At 40.9% G+C, this 19,871-nt stretch overlaps 1 protein-coding gene across 1 annotated transcript in view; it reads right to left on the bottom strand.

Moving 5' to 3' along the window:
* Nucleotides 1–19,871, bottom strand: part of gjd1b (gap junction protein delta 1b) — a 31,060-nt gene that overhangs the window by 10,067 nt on the left and 1,122 nt on the right. The gene's annotated exons all lie outside the window — the stretch shown is intronic.

Below are 19,871 nucleotides of genomic sequence, written 5' to 3'. Positions count from 1 at the left end.
ACCGTGAGTTTTTAAAAGCTTAGCTTAAAGGTGGGCTGCAGATGAGTGCTAATAAAAAGCTGTAGAGGGGTAGAATAAGAACTGAGTAGTTTTTGGGAGCCATGGCGCTTCAGAAAAAGAAGGGACACAGTACTGCAGCATGTTGAAAGGACAAGTGCCTCAGCTGAGGCAGTTAAGGCTTGGACCCAGAAAAAAGTACTTTTCAGAGGGTCACAAAAAAGTCATGTAGGTCACTTTGGAGACAGTTATTAGGTATATAAACTCTTAATGATGTTCAGCAATACAACAGACAAAATATTGCTGATTTTTTTTCTTGCACCCCATCGCCACCCTTTATCCTGCTTCTCTTTCTGCTTTTTCTCTGAAAGGTTCAACTCTTTATCTCTCCTGTGTGTCTTAAGTAAACCAGTTGTTAACCCAAATCCAACCAACAGCGCGGACAGATTTAATCCTGTCACATCAAATATGGATGGACACTTGTCACACACTCTCTCTCACAGTCTGTCTGTTCCTTTGCCAAGGTTTATCAATAGCTCGTAGTTCACAGCAGGTCATCTGGCACCAGGTTGGATCCAGCCTCATACAGGAACCCTGAGACCCACACTCTCACACACACACACCCAGGGGGATGTTCCGGTGCTTCAGGCCAGCGACAGAAGGAGTGAGGGGGCTGCCCTCTCCCCTGCTGACAGACCTTTATCCTGCATGGCCACCCACCTCACCACATACACACACACACACACACACACACACACACACACACACACACACATAATCACATGCACAGACACTCTAAACGAACTAAACTAAAATACGGAGACCTGTAACACCAGCGATTGCACTGAGCACCAATTCTGTCAGGACACCTTTCCATGCACATGTGCGTGCATACACACACACATTTAATCAGATACACGCAGTCTTCCAGCTGTTACAGGGCATCACAAAGCCGATTGTGACTGACATTGCTGAGTCCGCCATCTCAGGAGAAGATGAATTTCTAATACAGAGACCAGTGAAAATAGTTACCGGACCTTTGCTCTCGAGTCAGATGGGATCAGGGCTCCGTAGCTGTTTACTAACAGTTTGCGGTTCTCTAACATGGCAAACCTGACTATTCACCTTTGCTGCTTGCTAAATTGATTTTCTCGTCTTTCTTGATATCTGGCAAGACATGAGTTGTGGACGGAAGCCAGGGTACCTAGAGAGAACCCACACTAACACGGGAAGAACATGCAAACTGCAGATAGAAAGAGCAAGATGTTTATTTTGTTTTTATTTAGCTTTTTCATTTAGGAATAAAATATAAACCTGGACGTGTTTAGTGCATGGCTGCCTTAAAAATGGCAACAGACAACTTTCTCCATCTTTCATATACAGTCTATGGTTTTATCCTGCTTTTCAGAGGTGTGATCACAAACTGCCTGTAGTAAATACATGTTTTCTTAGTCTTTCATTTAAATAGAAATAACTGAGTGATAATTGCCTAAAGTAAACTATTTCTTTTCATTCCCTGCTAAGCTCTCCCATTAAGAATTCACATGCTATTTATTGTCAGAAAGCTTGAAGTGAAAAGCTTCTATCGAAACCATGTGACGTGATATGAATGGAGCCTCGATAAATGCCACACAGATGCCTGTTGGGAGACACAGCTTTCTCCAGTAAATTGCAGCCGGCATCACAAGTCTTTTCTGCTGTCATTCTACAAGTTGTGAAGTCTAAATTTATCTGTATTCACCTCACAACACTGTCTACCAAGTATCTCTTTTTTTTATAATTAGCTACGAGAGTGGTGCAAATGCAACCTACTGCTGACCTACCTCCCTGCAGCTCTGCCTCACCGCTTAATTGAAGAATCTGCAAATGCACTGTTCCAAAAAATAGTTATGTCAAAGTATCTTACTGTATATTTTACAGTTTTGTACTGTCCTTCTAGAATATCATGAAATTTACATAAGTAGATTGTGATTTTATATGTCAAAGGTAAAATAACATAACATCACTGTACATAAAACACAATTTACTTGTTTTTTAAATATATATTTTTTGTATATTAGCTGTGCTAATTATATATTTTAAAAAGTAAATGTAGAGGTAGGAATTGCAATTAATATAAATCTCAAAGTATTCACAACATTCCTGAACAGAAATAGGCCTCTGCACATGGGGTGAGGGTGTGGCCATGAAAACAATGTGACATGCCATTGGATGTTGGGACACATAATAACATGACGCTAAGCATCGGCTAATGAATGTGAACTAACAACCACAAGGTCGCGGGTATGGCTGTACTGTAGGAAAAAATCCTAATATAAAAGTATTTTACTGTGCGTTTTACAGTTTTGTTCTGTTCTTCTAGAATATCCTTAAAGTTACGTAAATAGACTTTGACTTCACATTTCAAATGTAAATGAACGTTAAATCACTGTAATGTAATAAAACATAATTGTCATGATTATTAAATGTATCTGTCTGTACATATGCATATTTAGATTGTTAAAACACATTCACAAATGTATCATGATTTCACAAATATCTGTCCGTTATTTGAAAGATCGAACTGTTGAATTCAAATGTAATGCTATGGAAAAGTATATAACATGATTCCTATAAGCTTGTGTTACATCACATAAGTATTATTATCATTGCTATTTAGGGTGATCGTGGCTCAAGAGTTGGCAGTTCGTCTTGTGATCAGAAGGTTGCTGATTCGAGCCCTGGCTCGGACATTCTCAGTATTGTGTCCGTGGACAAGACTCTCCACCTACTGGTGATGGCCAGAGGGGATGATGGTGCGATATGGCAGCCTCGCCTCTGTCAGTCTGTCCCAGGGCATGCAATCCATTATTATTTAAACCAACTATTAACTGTATATTTCTGTACATTTACGTATTATGATTCATATTGCCATATTAATTGACCTTGTTTATAGGTAATTTCATTATTTGATCACGTTAAAATGTTCCTAATTTAATGTCTAAAAGCACTTGGAAAAGGCAGAATCCCATGTAAAATTAGCGCAACAAACTCTATTTTCATTACTGAAAATGACTGTATTTTCATGAGAAAGTTATTTTCTGTTATTTTACTGTAGTATTTTGGCGCCCCAGCTGCTGGAATATTACCGTTTTCTTAAGATTTGGGTTTTTTTTCCTATTTATAGATAATTTCATTGTTTAATCACATTAACATCTTCTTAATTTAATGTTTAAAATCACTTGAAAAGGCAAGATCCCATGTAAAATTAGCGCAACAAACTGAATCGTCATTACTGGAAATAACCATATTTTTATGAGGAAGTTATTTTCTGTTATTTTACGGTAGTATTTTGGCGCCCCAGCTGCTGGAATATTACCGTTTTTTAAGATGTTTTTTGTAACGGTGTGGGATCGTGTTTCGTGGAGTGAGTGTGTGTGTCGAGGTGTGAATGCATTGCCACGATTTTGCTACTACTTATAAGACTGACAAACAATGATTTTGGTCTTTGTGGCCTGTTGGACAGCAAACCTTAAAACTTATCTTTGACCTACAAACAGTCAAAACTACATCACACACACATGAAAATCAAGGTCAAAACACATAACCAAATTAAATGAAAGCAGTATAAATACATAAGCAAATTAATGAATTAACTTTTACGTTTTCATACATTTTTCCATTTGCCAAAGAAAAAAGTACTGTAAGGTGTTAAATTTAGACAACGCACACTAGCTTGCTGGGTTTTTTCTCAAAGGCATTTCCATCTGCAGTACTTTACAGTATTCATAGAACACTACAGTAATTTACAAAAATATCCAGCATAGTGGTGTGACTACAGTTTTGTATGGTGTTGTATCACTAATGGGGATTAGATTAGTATACTGTTTTCCTGCCGATGCTCAGGTAGCTCTACCTTGGCAACAGACCATGTGATAGAGTTCAATGGGAGAACACGACATTAAAAATAGACTTTCTAAAATTGACTCACTGATCATTCACTCTGTATCAATGGTGAGACTGAAAAAAGTGAAAGGAGTGAAATGAGTCACCATGGCAACAGAGCAGCCAGTGGGAGCGTTGGTTTTGGGGGGTAGGTTGTAAGGTCGTGATGGAGGAGTGAGGCACGAGCAGGAGAAAGAGCAGCAGGACAGAGGAAGCAAGCGATTGCGTGGGCAGGAGATGAGGGATGGAGCGGGGGTGGGGGTGGGGGTCAGTGGAGGGAAATAGAGAAAGACAGAGAGAGAGAGAGAGAGAGAGAGAGAAATGATGGCCGTAATCCGGATTAAATCAGTGGGTTTTGGACAATCCCGAGCTAAGACCGTCCGTGCCAACTCCCCACCCACCGTGGCAATCCCGTGCCAAGCCCCAGCCCAAATCAGCCTCTTTGGCACATGCAGGGAGCCTCCATGACACACAAGCAGACAGCACATGGCCATGCAGGGAACATCCCAAACCCACTCACACAAAACACACTCCAGAAAAAAAATATTACTAATACCTATTTTTATACAGTGTTTCTACAATCATGCAATCATGCAAATCAATGACAAATATGAATGACTGAAAGACACATGACATAAAATTTTTTAAATGATCTTAAATCCTGGGTTTTATATAGATGTAAAAGATCAACATAAAGTATGAGAATAAAAGCTGCCACTGTAGCTGGTTTAAAGACACGAGCCTGTGCTTGCTTCGGTTTTTACCACAATTTTAATGATATTCCAGTACAGAAGCTCAGAGATATACAGATATACAGAGGGACATGTTGGAACATTTTGAAAAACTGAGAGTTTGTGTAAAAAATTTAGCAAAAGTCGATGAGATAGAAACAAGTAACTATGAGATGATGTTGCGGCAGCAAGCAAAGGGACCATTGCAGTGTATACTGGGGCCTTAACACGGAGAGACAGACAACCATTCACACTATGGCCAATCACTAATTAACCTAACTGCACTTATTTGGACTGTGGACAGAAGGCAGAGTACCTAGAGAGAACCCACACTAACACGGGAAGAACATGCAAACTGCAGATAGAAAGAGCAAGATATTTATTTTGTTTTTATTTAGCTTTTTCATTTAGGAATACAATATAAACCTGGGCATGTTTAGTGCATGGTTGCCTTAAAAATGGCAACAGACAACTTTCTCCATCTTTCATATACAGTCTATGGTTTTATCCTGCTTTTCAGAGGTGTGATCACAAACTGCCTGTAGTAAATACATGTTTTCTTAGTCTTTCATTAAATAGAAATAACTGAGTGATAATTGCCTAGAGTTAACTATTTCTTTCATTCCCTGCTAAGCTCTCCCATTAAGAATTCACATGCTATTTATTGTCAGAAAGCTTGAAGTGAAAAGCTTCTATCGAAACCATGTGACGTGATATGAATGGAGCCTCGATAAATGCCACACAGATGCCTGTTGGGAGACACAGCTTTCTCCAGTAAATTGCAGCCAACATCACAAATCCTTCCTGCTGTCATTCTACAAGTTGTGAAGTCTAAATTTATCTGTATTCACCTCACAACACTGTCTACCAAGTATCTCTTTTTTCATAATTAGCTACGAGAGTGGTGCAAATGCAACCTACTGCTGAGAATAAAGCGCGCTCCCTGCAGCTCTGCCTCACCGCTTAATTGAAGAATCTGCAAATGGGATCGTGCTTCGTGGAGTGTGTGTGTGTGCCGAGGTGTGAATGCATTGTCACCCCCTATCTGCTTGCTGATATGATCAGCTGCAGACATGGGGACTGCGACAGTTTTGGCAGCATGCACGTTCGTGTGAGAAAGCGTGTCTATGTGTATGCTCCTGCCCCTGAGTGATGAGTAAATATAGTAACCGCACTGCAAGCTTACGCACATGTTCGTATATTTGGATGACCATCTGGTTATGAGTGCGCACATGTGTGTGAAGGGGCATTTGTGTGAGAAGGCAGTGAATCAGATGGTGCAGCATGTTAGTCCTGGCAGAGATTGTGTGTGTCTTAGCAAGGTGTAAGGTGTGTGCACTTTTGCTATTTGTTTATTCGTGTTGAGTCAGTTGCACTGTGCAGACGCTGATACTGCCTCTGAGGAATAGTCATCACAAACACGCACACTATAAACAGCAGAAACAGATGGATCGACCACAAACCAAGTGGTCCTAACAGTAATCCAAGTGAAGTGTTAAGATGCAGCCGAAGATGGGAGTTGCTTTGTGGGGTGCAAGGGGGATAAATCAGTCTCAGAAGAATATCCTTTTCATCTTCAAAAAGCGAGATGGGATGAGATAACAGGATACATGATGATGTGTAGAGGAGTGGTTTTATCTGATCAACAGACAAACATGATGATCAATCAAATAAAATGGAGCGTCTTTACAAAGCCTGCATAGTAATGCTCTTAGTCATGTCTCACAAAAGCATATTGTATAAATAAGACAATAATCTCACAGTAATCTCACAATAAAAACACCAAGCTCACAAAAATAGACCCAAGTGAGAGAACATCAAAAGCTGACGCTCTGCCTTGTTCCAAACAAAGATCAAAGATAGATATTTGTTGTAATTTTAGCCCTCGTATTTTATGTAAGTTGCTTTTTTTCCCCTCTTCCTAACCTTTTTATAGCACTGAAAACAGCCAGGCAAGGATGAGTTTTAATGACATTTCATTATCATTAAATCACAGATTCACTGTGTTTTGTAAGCACTGCGTGCACCATACACTTACAGATATTCCGGGTGGCCCTACATGGGAATTTGTTCCACTGTAATCAAATGTTTAAATATTTCAAACACAACTGTCTCCCTTGGTAACAGCTGTGTTTACATGCATAGGAGTGCATTAAATACAATCATGTGAAGAAGTAAGAGTTCACAGGACTTTTATGTCCAGTCCTGGACAATGTTAAGTACAACCTTACTGTTTCCACAGGAATTAAGAGCAGAGGTAGCAGCCAAGTGCTGCTAATCAAATGCATTTGATTTACGGATAATTAGAAAGTGTGACCACTGCTGTAAAAGCAGAAGTCTTGGCAGTTTGCTGGTCTGGAGCATTCAGGTATGTGTTAACACAATGCCGCAACCTCCCCAGGATTGGACGTGGCAGCAAATTCACTCCGAGGTCGGACCGAGTATTGCTTAGAGAAAATGCAAAAAAATGCAAAAGCTACATCTCAGACTCTAGTGGCCGCAGTTAACATGTTAAATGTTAAAGTTCATGACAGAACAATTAGAAAAAGACTGAACAAGTGTGGCTAGTTTGGAAGTGTTACCAGTAGAAAGACTTTTCTCTCTACAAAGAACATGGCAGCATGGCTTAGGTTTGCAAAGTTAATCTGAATAAACCAAAAAGACTTGTAGAACAATAGTGACTCAGTCACTAATATGCATAAGGAATTGTTCTTACCCTGCACAAAAAGTGAAAAAAAGTGATGATGAAAAAGTGAATCAGACTTTTTGCAAATCCTTGGTGTCATGCTCACTGCCTACAATCCGCATACTATCTGCTTACCACTATACTGCCATTTATTTGTATAAGGAAACAAGTTCACCTTGAGGTGGAAAAGGTGGTGACAATATTGTTATACGCAGGGTTGCACATAAGTGGTCTGCAGGTGCGCATTCGCTGTCAAAATAAAAGACGCACACCAGATAAGAAGTTGCCACGCGCGTTTGCGTACATATTAAAGGCAGTGTTTTTGTCCGGTAGAGTGGTATTTTCACAGCATATTCTGCACCACATCTCTGTGCGTTCATCATTTGTTTGAAGCCAGCTCACCTCCTGCAACCACTTTTCCGAGAATACGCGCTTCTTTTGCGGTTCGGACTCCTTCTGACATTTCTTTGGAGGTGGAGGAACACCAAAGCTTGCTTCTTCGACATCTTTAAGAGTTCTGAACAAATGTCTGTCCTCCTCCAGAAAATCTTATGTACGCAAACGCGCGTTGCAACTTCTTATCTGGTGTGCGTCTTTTATTTTGACAGCGAATGCGCACCTGCGGACCACTTATGTGCACCCCTGGTTATATGAGACAATCCTGCAAAAAAGGTCAAAAAGGTTTGGCAGGACAAAGTCTGAATTAAGAAAAGTAAATGGCGTCTGAAATGGAAGCCAAAAAAGGCACAACTTTGCAAAGGGTTTCCATGGACACCTCATACCAGCTGTCAAACACGGTAGTAAACACGGTAATAATTTGGGCTTGTTTTGCACCCACAAGATCCCCAAGCACATTAGCGTTACTGTGTCATCTATGAACTCCTCTGTATAGCAAAGTAGAATCTGAAATGCATAACCTGAAACTAGGTCATCCAACATGGCAATGAGCAAATCTTGGTATCTGTCTATGGATGCAGCTTTTTGACTAGGGTAGCTCACATTAGCTAATAACTTGGCAGTCTAAAAATGGTCACTTCTGGCCCTGAAAAACCAACCAACCATTTCCAGCTTCACAATGAGAATCCACTAGAGGATTACCTCATGGGCCATCATCTTATCCATCTTTTATTTACAGTCTGTGAGTTACATCAATACCCCAAAACCACATTTACTGTGGGTAGAGGTGATTTTTGTAGTTTAAACTCATTGTCTGGCTTTTTAAAAAAAAAAAAATCAGGGATCCGAAAGGTGTAATGTTTACTTTACTTTGGATTCAGCTTGTGCCGCTAAAGCATGAAAACCAGCATGCAGTGATGTGAAGTTTGTTTATGATAAATAATTCATTGCATCACTCTGAGTATCATGCAGTAATACAGATGAGCACAGGGACTGCTTTTCTTGGGTGGGTTTTAAGGTATTGACTTTGTGACAACACAACAGTGGATGCCGGCAGGTGGTTCTTAATAACTTAAGGTGAATCAGAAGTGCGTGGATGCACCACCAGGGACACAACTGGTTCTGCTTTCCACTCCATTTTATAAAAAGTAGAGCGAACCATATGATAACTGCTAAGGATTCAGTTGCAACTTGGATTTACACTGCTGTTGGCAAAAATGATTTTCACTGCACTGTTCTCAAGTGATACAAAGCTAATGACTGCCTGGAAGGGTAGAAAAATGTATCAGTCTAGAACTAACAAGCACATATATGATAAGTAACAATAAAGTCTTCTAGATATTTCAACTATAATTACTTTTTACAGCAGGGTACCAAAGTTAATGTAGCAGAGCTTTAAAAAGAAACAATATCTTATAAATGAAGACAAGACTAAATTGCCTTAGATAGACATTTTTCCAGGGTGGATCCCATGTGTGTGTGTGTGTGTGTGTGTGTGTGTGTGTGTGTGTGTGTGTGTGTGTGTGTGTGTGTGTGTGTGTGTGTGTGTGTGTGTGTGTGGTATTGTCCAGGTTAAACTAACCCTCCAGTATCATTCTAACACTGACCTGCTCCGTCCTCCAGTGAGGTGCTAACACTAAACCCATAAGCCTTGCTGAGTCACCCCAACAGGGACAGCTTCCCTCTGAGGCTCTGCAAGGTGAATTCTTTCTGAACTTTGACCCCTGCTCTAATTTTCATCCCCTCCACCCTTGAGATGTTTTTATAAATTGATGCCCTCCTAGATGCACAAAGCAGATTGGCATTAATGTACAGGTTTATCATCTACTTTAAATAATGTCTTACAGTGTAACCAGTAAGCTGTCAGCCTGTAAATGTCATAGGCAGCTGTGAAACCCAAATGCAGTACACAGTATTTAAAATCAAAATCATTCTTTAATGCTGTTTAGAAATGTTTTTTTGAACTGAATCCAAATATTCAAAATCACTTGGAATAAATTCCTCAGAGAAAACAGAGCAAGAAAGTGAAGAGCAATCAGGGACAGACCCAAACTGAGCGTTCAAATACACAAAGGCTGATTAGGTGGTCGGTAAATAAAACAGGTGTAACCAATCAAGCAAAAGAAGATTTAACAAGAAACAAAAGGGAGCTAGAAACAAATAGAAACGCAAGGAATGCAGAATAATAAGACTATCCTCAGGAACTACGAGCTTGAGACTAAGTACGCTAATGAAAATACATTAAGAACATATAAATGTTAAGCACGCAGTGTGGGTGCTCGGTTAATGACCCAGGAGCATGACAGTAAATGCCATGTCAACCCTGACCTTAGCATATGTGGAGCGTGAGATTGAAGCAAGGAAGAATAAGCAGCTGGGGTACAGCGAGAGGATGGGGGAGGAAGTAGATACGGGGTGTAAGCAAAAAGAAATGAGAACACAAGCTGTGTAATTACATGCAGTTCTCCCCCAGCTACAACTCTGCCTCTATAGTAATCCCAATGGAGGCTGGTTGTAGTATTCCAGCCATGAAAGGCTGTGAGCAGCTAAAGAGCAGCTCTTTCCTGCTCTGAGGGCTCATTTCCAGGATCTTTGTATCTCGAGCAGGAACACTAGTGCATACTTGTGAGGCACCGTCAATAATAAACTTATGTTTGATATTTCATTTCCAGATGCTGCATGTAATTAAAGTTTTATCAGCAGCTGTGTAGGAGCCATCTAATGTAGCAGGAATGGCATGAGTCTTACTCCCATCAGTAATTCATAATCTGGCAATATAACATGTGAGGTCATTTTAATAAGTGTTGTGTGGTAGCACCGTGAAGGCGCTGACATTACAGCCGGCAGCATCTCAGGGGTCATTACATATGAATGGAAGGAAGTGTGAAAGCAGAGACAGAGAGGGATGGAGGGAATACATGTTGGCGGTCTCACTTGGCTCCCTGTTAGAGTGTCTTTTTAACAGTCTCGCAGGGGAATCTGCCGCAAGTGACTCGATATCGCAGCCTCTTTCCTTTTTTTTCCTGCAATATAGCATCATTTGTGAGCTAATTCTAATTATGTACAAACAAAATCGAGCGTAGCCTCTACGGGGTTGCGAGTGCTCCACAGGGACTTGCTAAATAAATGCACCATGATCTAAAGGTCATGTGACGACAGAGCTGAAACTTGCCACCAACCAGAGACGCATCGAGTTGCAGATAACAAAGGTCACTAATAAATATTGGTTTTAGCTTAATGCATGCATTGGAGTGTGCTGATAAAGTGGCATACACAGATACATGCACACATATATATGGATGAGCTCCCTGAGTGAACACTCTTGAGATTTACAGGGGCCGTGCTGAGGAATCCCACTGAGAGAGCAGGCCTTCGTCAAGAACGAGATGGAGACCTTGACTGGAAACATACAGTATTGATAAGTCTGCATGTGCACAGACACGCTGAGATCAAATGAAATCCTCCATCATCTTCTCTTCTGAAGGGAGACGTTAATGAACTGAAGCTGGAAGGCCTACTTGAAATGCACATCTAAGCAGTTCGAAGGCTTCAAAATGCTCCAGACAAAGTGCTCGTCAGATCATCTAACAGTGTCTGAAAACCTTTGGGTGCGTTTGGTCAGGCTTACAGTAAATTCTTTACATTTTTTTTAAAGCAGAAACAGCGAGAGCTGAACGAACTACAGTTTGGGAATTTAACCCTTTCACGCATGGTGGTGGTCACAGTGACAGCTATTCAAAGGCTGTTTTCTTGTATTTGTGTCAGTGTTGATGGTATACTTGCACATAAACCACTACATTGGACACTGATGTGTCACTCTACACCAAATTCAGAATGTATGTTGTCCTCCTAAGTGGACAAACTCTTAGAAAAGTACATGTTTAAATAATGAAGTTCAAAAATCTTTTTTTCATGCCTAAAGATTAATAAAAATACTTAAGAAAAAAAATCCTGATTGAGGTTGTCATAATTCATCCATGAAAGGGTTAAACAGATCAGGATTTGCAAAAAAACTTGTTATCCTGTCTTCAAGTGTGACTGTTCAAAGCCAGCGTAAATACTGTTTGATTACTGGGGATTTATGCTTCACCGGGAAATCTATGCTGTAGCAACGTCACAGCTGCAAACCCCTCTGAAACCCTACTCTGTAATGTAGCATGCACCTCCCTAGAAATATAACTACACATCAGGTCAATGCACCTCGCAACTTCTGGGATTGTTCTCTTCAGTACTGACAGTTCCTCCTTTGCATTTGCAGCTACTTTTCACAGAGTGAGAATAACCATCATCATCTCAATATAAGGTGCAATAATCATAGCATCAATATAAGGACTCACAAATTCCCCCAAAGTGGATTGTAAATACTATGCAATGTGAGGAAACATAAAAAGAAGTGGAAAAACTAGAATCACAAGTATGTTTGCCCCTGAAATAAACAACAAAAAGCAGGAACCAGCAGGGAAAAAAGTCCCGGCATTTTATTCGTTTTTGTCAACTTGCACTGCATATAAAACACCAGGACGCGACCACATGGTAATTAACACATTAATAATGTAGCAGCACAAGCAGAAATGTTGGCAGTAACATTGGTCATAGTCTCTACAAAGATTCCTCACAGAAGTCTAAATCCGGCCTTAGATCAGAATACTTTATTAATCCCAATGAATTATGTGGTCACAGTTGCTTAGAGACAGTAAGTACCAAACTAAATTTAAAAATACAATATATTACAAATGATATAGTTGATATAAAATTGATTAATATTGTTATTTTCTCTATAGCTGATGTGCAAATAACAGCATTAGCCTCCAAATATGCAAGAGTATAATTTTCTGTAAAAATGTGAAAAGTCATGTTGTATTTGAGAATTAGGTATTTAAATATTCACTTTGAGTAGTGAGAGTGTTTCTGCATACCAGCTCTCAGAGTGCTGCATTATCTGTTGATTTGGCTAAGTTTAAGAATTTACTGAAGTCAACAAAGAAAATTATTTATGAGAAAATTCGAGCAAATGCAACTCCTTTACGCCTTTACTCCATAAATACGCCGGCTCCTCTGTCAGGTAGCCAAGAACGAGCAGTGCCACCTAAAGAGGCTCAACATAAGGACTGAAAATCAGCCAGAGAAACTTGTCCTGATGGCTCCAGAGAGCGAATGTGTGATAGAAAGACATGCAAATGCTTGATTAAGGTTGTTCTTTTTCCCAGCAGATTCTGAATAAAATTGAAAAATTGAAAGATGGAGAGGATCATGTCTTTGAACTATTAGTATCATAGAGTCATGTTTTGTAGCTTCAGAGAGTCACTTGCTTCTTGATATTTTTATCTTATGAACTTTAATCTTAGTGTTCATTGTTTCAATGTTTTGCTTTTATTCTGGATTCTTTGAGGGCGGTTGTTCTCTCTTATATTGTCTCTAGTCATGCCTATTAGGGCTGTCAATGGACCTGTTTAACACTGCTGCTCATAAATGGTGATGCTGATCACTGAACTTTTATTTTACTGTCTTTGGGGTGGCTCATTGAGAAAGCCATTGTAAGAATAAATATTTGGCCTGCTAATTAATATCAAGGTTTATGTTAACAGGCAAAAAGTCAATGAGGTACTTAGAGCTTTAATCGCTCACTTAACATTTCAGTCAGTTAAACCCATGAGGTAATTCGTATTGCAAATGGACAGGCCTGAAAGTCTGTTTCATTAAGCGACCTGTCTTCTATCAAGCGCCGCTTTCCATTCGATTATTGGAGATCAATATTAGGAGGTGGGAGGATGGACTTACATGTTTAGCAGTCTCGTGCTGGCCAATGGCAGCTGACAAATGACACTTCCGCATATGGAAGGAGGACCATAGCGACAGAATGAGTGATGTGTTGACAGCAGTTAAGTGGCGAGTGTTATATCACAGCTTGTGTTCAGAGGCTGTGTGTACCAAAAGGCAGTGCCACAGTCCATCATGTGATCCCGGAGAACTCGATTTACACCTGGGCCGCTGCTCGTAATGGGAAGAATAAATCACTGCTAGCAGGTGACGCACAAGAACACACACACTCGCAGGCAGAACTAAAGCAAGCGCACATGATCTGCTGCCAAAGTACGTTAGAGCTCACGTTTTACGTACAGCCTGAGTGTTTCTGTAGACACACACACACATACATATAAACCCTGACTGTAGAAGGGACTCTACAGTCACGGTCGTGTGTATTCTTACACGAAGGAGTGTTATATTACTGCTAAAGTGTGCGTGACTCATGTATGACAAATTGACTCAGGCACACGCTGGCATCGCCTTAGGGACAGCAACCTGTCCAGTGCTTCTTTCACAGGACGCCACCTTCAGTGACCAATGAGATGAAGGAAAAGAGCAGGGGAGAGACAAATGGGTTTAGGACTGACGGAAACAAGCTTTATTAAGAGACTTAAGTCCATGATTACACAGAAAAAGCACAACATAAAATATATATATATGTATATATATATTTAAAACATGAAACAATATTAGAAATAGAATCTACAATGAATACAAATCTTATATTACACATAGCGCAGTTATAAGAAATCAGTTTACACAAACACTTCAACCATTGATTCATTAGACTGGATGAGTAACAGGAAAAATTCACAGTAGGATTCATGAGCGCTAAAATTATACTGTTAGCAGAACCATTCAAACTTTCTATAAAAGTGAACATTAACTTCCTGAAAAGTGCTTTTAAAGTACAAACACCTACACTTACAAACATCTGACATTGCATCTTTGGATGCAACGTGTACCTTCTGGATCTACTGATGAGCATGCCAGTAAAAGAGAACCCTCACAATGTACCCAGGAACACATTGTTTAAATTTACCAATAGTTTCCTGTGGTTTGCTCGATCAAAAGCTTTACACACATCAATAAAACACATGAGGACTGATGAATTTTTGGTCCTATACAAGTTCACTGTTTTCTTAAGTCCACATATACATATGTTGATACCATGCTTGAAACTAAACTGATTATCCAGAGAAGAGATATACACACTTTATCAAGCAGGATTCTTTCTAGAACCTTAGATAAAATACTGGCTAGTGTAGTCGGCCTATAATCATCCAGACAGCTCACTAGTCCAGCTTTGTCCTTAATAACAGGGAAAAGCAAAATACACAACATTGAGTCTGGTATGGATCATAAAACCAGGGAAACAGAGTGCTAAAAGAGCTTAAACGAGCATTTTTTAGATGTGCTGCAGTAATGTGATCCATAATGCAGTAATGTAATGTTGTCTCCATAATGCTGCAATATTATCTGCCCCAGAAATATCTTCAACCACACACGGTAGAGATGGTTTGCCTGGTGGCTGATGGTTTCTTTCCAAAAATCTGTGACTTTATTACTCACCATTGTCCTGGCCATAGAGTCATAACTTTCTCATTTTAAATATAAAGCGAATAGCATACTTATATCTGGAATTCGCAAGTTTCTTCTGTTCAAACTCTGGACCTTGCTTAGGTCTTTCATCCATGGCTGAAAGATTATAGGGAGTATAAACATTTAGGATAACAAAACTATTGTTTTTCTGCGTATATTGTATACCAATACACCAGCTGATCATCCAGTCAAACTGACTTTATCACAGCATCATTTTTCTTTGCCCCAAAGCACATTCACACCCCCCGCTATTCTGTCTCTGACTATAGCTGTGCTGACATCAAATTTTGGAAAAGTAGTTAAGTTTCCCAAGTCTTTTTTAGGTAACCATGTCTCTCGCAAACATAAAATGTCCCATTCTGCAAGCAAACTGTCCACAACGATATGTCGAGCTTTATCCCCTGTAGGCCACGCAGGCCACCACAGTTGTAAGACAACACCTGAAGAGACATCATCATGCTAATATGTTAACACCAGGAGATGCAATTATCTCCCCTGCTGGATGCACTTTTTGACCATTTCACTAATGTCATTACATTCAGCAGTAACCTTGAAAGAACTGGGCTTGTTGCATATATTGACAGTTTTCTGGTGGGTGACATCTCTATTAAGTTTCTCTTTAAGATACAGAGAACGCGTTTCTGCATCTACATCTGTGGCAAATTTAGTGTCGAACATAATAACTAATTTAGTCTTTACAGTTTTGATAGTACTCACAGCTGCAGTACCAATGATAGATACAGTTCCAGGTCTCTTGTTGCGTCCAATGGTTGCAACATCCATTGCCGAACCTGAAACAACCTTCTCCGGCTACCGGAAATCCTCCCCTTCTTCACAACTTTACTCTATTGTGGAGAACACGTGAAGAGCTCTGACTCAGCTGGATCCTTCATAGTAGTAGTGTCCATGTTAAGTGGCTGTCATCAGAGCCAGATCTTGATCACACACTAAAATCTCTAGATAACACACTGACTCATCACTCACCCAGATCCTCGAACCAGCCAAGCCTCCAGCTCCCTGCCTTCCGGTCAGGCCACCTTTGCCTTGACTCTCCTGCAGCTCTTCAGAATGATTCCCCCAGGATAAAGTGAGAAGCGGTCCCCCGGTCCCTCAGCGCTCCGAGTAGCAGCCCCAGCCAGCAAGTCAGACTGACACTTAAGAGCAGTCACACGGTTTTTGACTTCCACAGCGCCAGCCCGAACTTGCTTACAAATGCCCGCCTGAAGTTTGACTACATATTTCAAAGCACCCACCTCATTACACTGCTGGTCCATTCACCGTAGCAAACAACAGACATAATCCCCATGTTCATCCATTTTTTAATTGGACAAGTTGCTAAAATGTCCTCCAGCATGACTGAGATAAACAGCAATGTGTTTGAGATTTCCAATAAACAGACTGTGTATCTCATGATGAGTGAATAAATATCCGAGTCACTCCCACCAGAAGCAACGAAAATAAGCGGTCGGTTGGCAAGACTGCCTGAGAAAGGCAAAGCTGTTTATCAATCAGCTGGTCATTACACAGTCTGTCAGTATGTCAAACAATGTGGGAGTGGAGGACAAAGTAGTTCCAAAAACACTTCTACAGTAAACACAGACTGGTGTCAACCAGTGTTTTCGGTGTGGGGTTGAAACTTTAAATTGCCTCTTTACATTCACGTTGATGTCATCATAGACGGTATAAAAAATGGACATTGCTTCCAAATTATAAGCGTGGAAGTGCCTGAAACCCGCTTTCTCTCCACCGGATAGCGATATCTGTCTTTGCAAAAATGTCTGTTGGGACATGGCTTTGTGTCTTGGAATTGGAATTCAAATGCTGATATAACAGCAGCCTTTAACCCACTTCTAACCTGAGCTCAATCCTAGGGCATCAAATACTGCCGTTCTGTCAAAGTCGCTGGGGTCTTGCACATATGCGCAAGGTGTTCTTTGATGTCAGTGCCATTATGTAATAACTGCTGCAATGTTAGACACCAACAAAAAATGCTCCTGATTGAAAGAACAGGAAGGTGCATTTAAAGCCTTAGTTATACTTGGTTGCGGACAGCTAGAGACCCGACAGGCAAGTAGTCGTTCCTATTATACTGCTTTAAAGTCCGCTGCCTGGCCGCATGCATAGTCGGTGCATTTTAATGTAAATTCTTTACAGACAAGTCCACACGGGCACAGAAAACAGCCAGGCATGCACACTCTTGCATGAACCCTCTCGCTGACTGTCTCATGATGACATTGACATCACTGGGACCCAAGCAGACGCTAGCAAACTCGCAGAGAGGGAAAACATAATCCCCACTTTAGGCATTGGCAATGATGTCTATCAGAAGACTGGCGTTCGTATTTTGAGTGGGAACTCTCTTTTTACTTACTGTTCACTTTTGCTTTTGTTAGCTTCAAGCACCAAAAGGGTTGGGTTTAAGAAAAGATCGCAATTAGGTCCTGCCGCAGCATGAACTCTACATATTAAAAAACTAGTGCTAATGCAGGGGTGGGCAACTCCAGGCCTCAAGGACTAGTGTCCTGCAGGTTTTAGATATAACCCTGGGTCAACACAGCTGAATCAAATCATTCATTCATATCAATTCATTACCAGGCCTCTGGAGAACTTCAAGACATGTTGAGGAGGTAATTGAGCCATTTAAATCAGCTGTGTTGGATGAAGGATACATCTGAAACCTGCAGGACACCAGTAGGCAAACACGGGGTTAGTATCTTGCCCAAGGATATTTGGCATGCAGCCAGGAGGCAGCCTGGGATCGAACCACCGACCTTCTGATTAGTGGCTGACCTGCTCTGCCACCTGAGCTACAGCCACCCCATCATCTAATGGGACGTTATTGTGTTAAAGGGTTTAAAAGGGGTTTCCAGTTACATTATTAATTCACAGTGTAAATTTCCTGCAGAAGTCTAAATCACACATAAGGAGTCTCGCCCAAAACTTTCATTAGTGGCGTGTTGGCAGTGAAACCAGGCAAACCACAACAAGGAGAATGAGCCCTTAGCTTGGATAGTGATGGTGGTGTATTCATGATAAAAACTTCTTTATTTAAAAAAGTACCACCTCAGTTTTATCAGAAAGATTATGTATGAACTTTTGTTGTCTGTAGATATGTGGGAACTTTTCAGGTGCTATAATTTGCAGACTTGCTACAAATATTGCCATATGAGTATCTAGAGTGAGGGTACTCATTGAGCCAGAGCAGATGCAACTTAAGCAGGAAAGGGCTGCTGGTAAGCCCATGTGAATGTTTGGATATTTTTTTAAATTTCTAATGGGCTCCTCCTGTGTTCTGAACATTTCAGCTGTCTGTACAATAGATATAATCTGTGCAAAGATGATCTGAGCCTCTGGGTGTCCTGCTTGCTCTGCTTAGGTCATGACATGCAGCACCATCTCGTGACGAGACTCCTCTTGGCTTCCTACCAACGCCCTGCAGACTGAAGCCATGTGTCTGCTCGCTTGTCTGTGAATAAGCGCTCCCCGCTGCCTTCGCCTTCACTCGGTCTTTTTACTCTTTCTCCGTCATCTGCTTCGTGTCTCCCACATCTCGCACTCCGCTTGTCGGTTCTCCTCATCCCCGTTCTACTTTGGAACCAAGTTCTCTTGCTCTGCTTTTTGATTTGTTTAATTTTTACCCTTTCCCTTCACTGCCTGCCGTAGATGTCATTGTTCTTTTTGAGAGTTTCTCCTTAGCTACCCTCTCTTTCTGTCTTTTCTCCTTCCCGCTCTTTGCTGAGACCCCACACCCATTATGACTAGCCTAGATGATGAGGGACAGTGTGCTCCCAGGGTCTCGTGAATGAGGGAAAGCAAATGCTGACAAACCATGTATCATAACACCAAAGGAAACGACTCTGACCAGTCTGACTCTCAAAATCAAGCTTCAAGTCAACACGACAATCTTCACACTCAGAGTTTTGTAAGCAGAAGAAGACTCATCCAGAAAAAAAACAAACTCCACGCATCGTTTACTTTATAAACTGCCCAACATTCATTCGCTCAATAATTCAAGAGTACCACTAGCAAGGGTGAGTCAGTAGCTGGAGGGAATTGGTTTAAACTGCAAATTCAGATGGTTTCTCATGAACTTAAGTTGAACTTGCGGTTTCACACATATCCTGAGAAAGCCTTCATACTCAGGAATACGTCCTTTACTTAATGTTAAGACGTTTCTAATAATGTTTACAGAGCCGATGTGCTAAAATGCTCATGAATAATTGCTCGTCCTGCGGCCCTGAGAACGAGTTACTCCAACTAAGATGCAACACATCTCGGCATGTTAGAGAATGCATAAATCATAACTGCTGTGATCGGCTGTGGCTCGTGGATTTTTTTCTTTTGGGGGGGGGGAGTAAAGATAAAGAAGATGACATCATACTTGACAGAAAAAGACAAGAGGTGAAGAAAACTGTGGTAAATTGTCAACTGGGTCACGCTTGTGTAGCGTGCTGGCTTCTGAAACCAACTTGATGTTACAGCAAGGAGGGAGGCATCAGCGTGGAGAAGCACATGGCAAAAACTGGGAATGACAGAATTGTAGATGTTTTAGTCCTCTGTGTGGACTAATAGTAGCCCTCATGGCTGCATAACCCTCCCATCGTATCACCCAGACAGATTAAAGAAACTAACCCACCTACCCCCCACAACCTGCAGCCCGTCACCCTGGACCTGAATGTGAGCACAGAGGGACTCACAGTCAGCATGCACACACTTACTATACTGTAGAA

This window comes from Rhamphochromis sp. 'chilingali' (genome assembly GCF_963969265.1).
Source record: "Rhamphochromis sp. 'chilingali' genome assembly, chromosome: 8".
NCBI classification, from domain to species: Eukaryota; Metazoa; Chordata; class Actinopteri; order Cichliformes; family Cichlidae; genus Rhamphochromis; species Rhamphochromis sp. 'chilingali'.
This window is presented reverse-complemented; position numbering and strand designations above follow the sequence as displayed.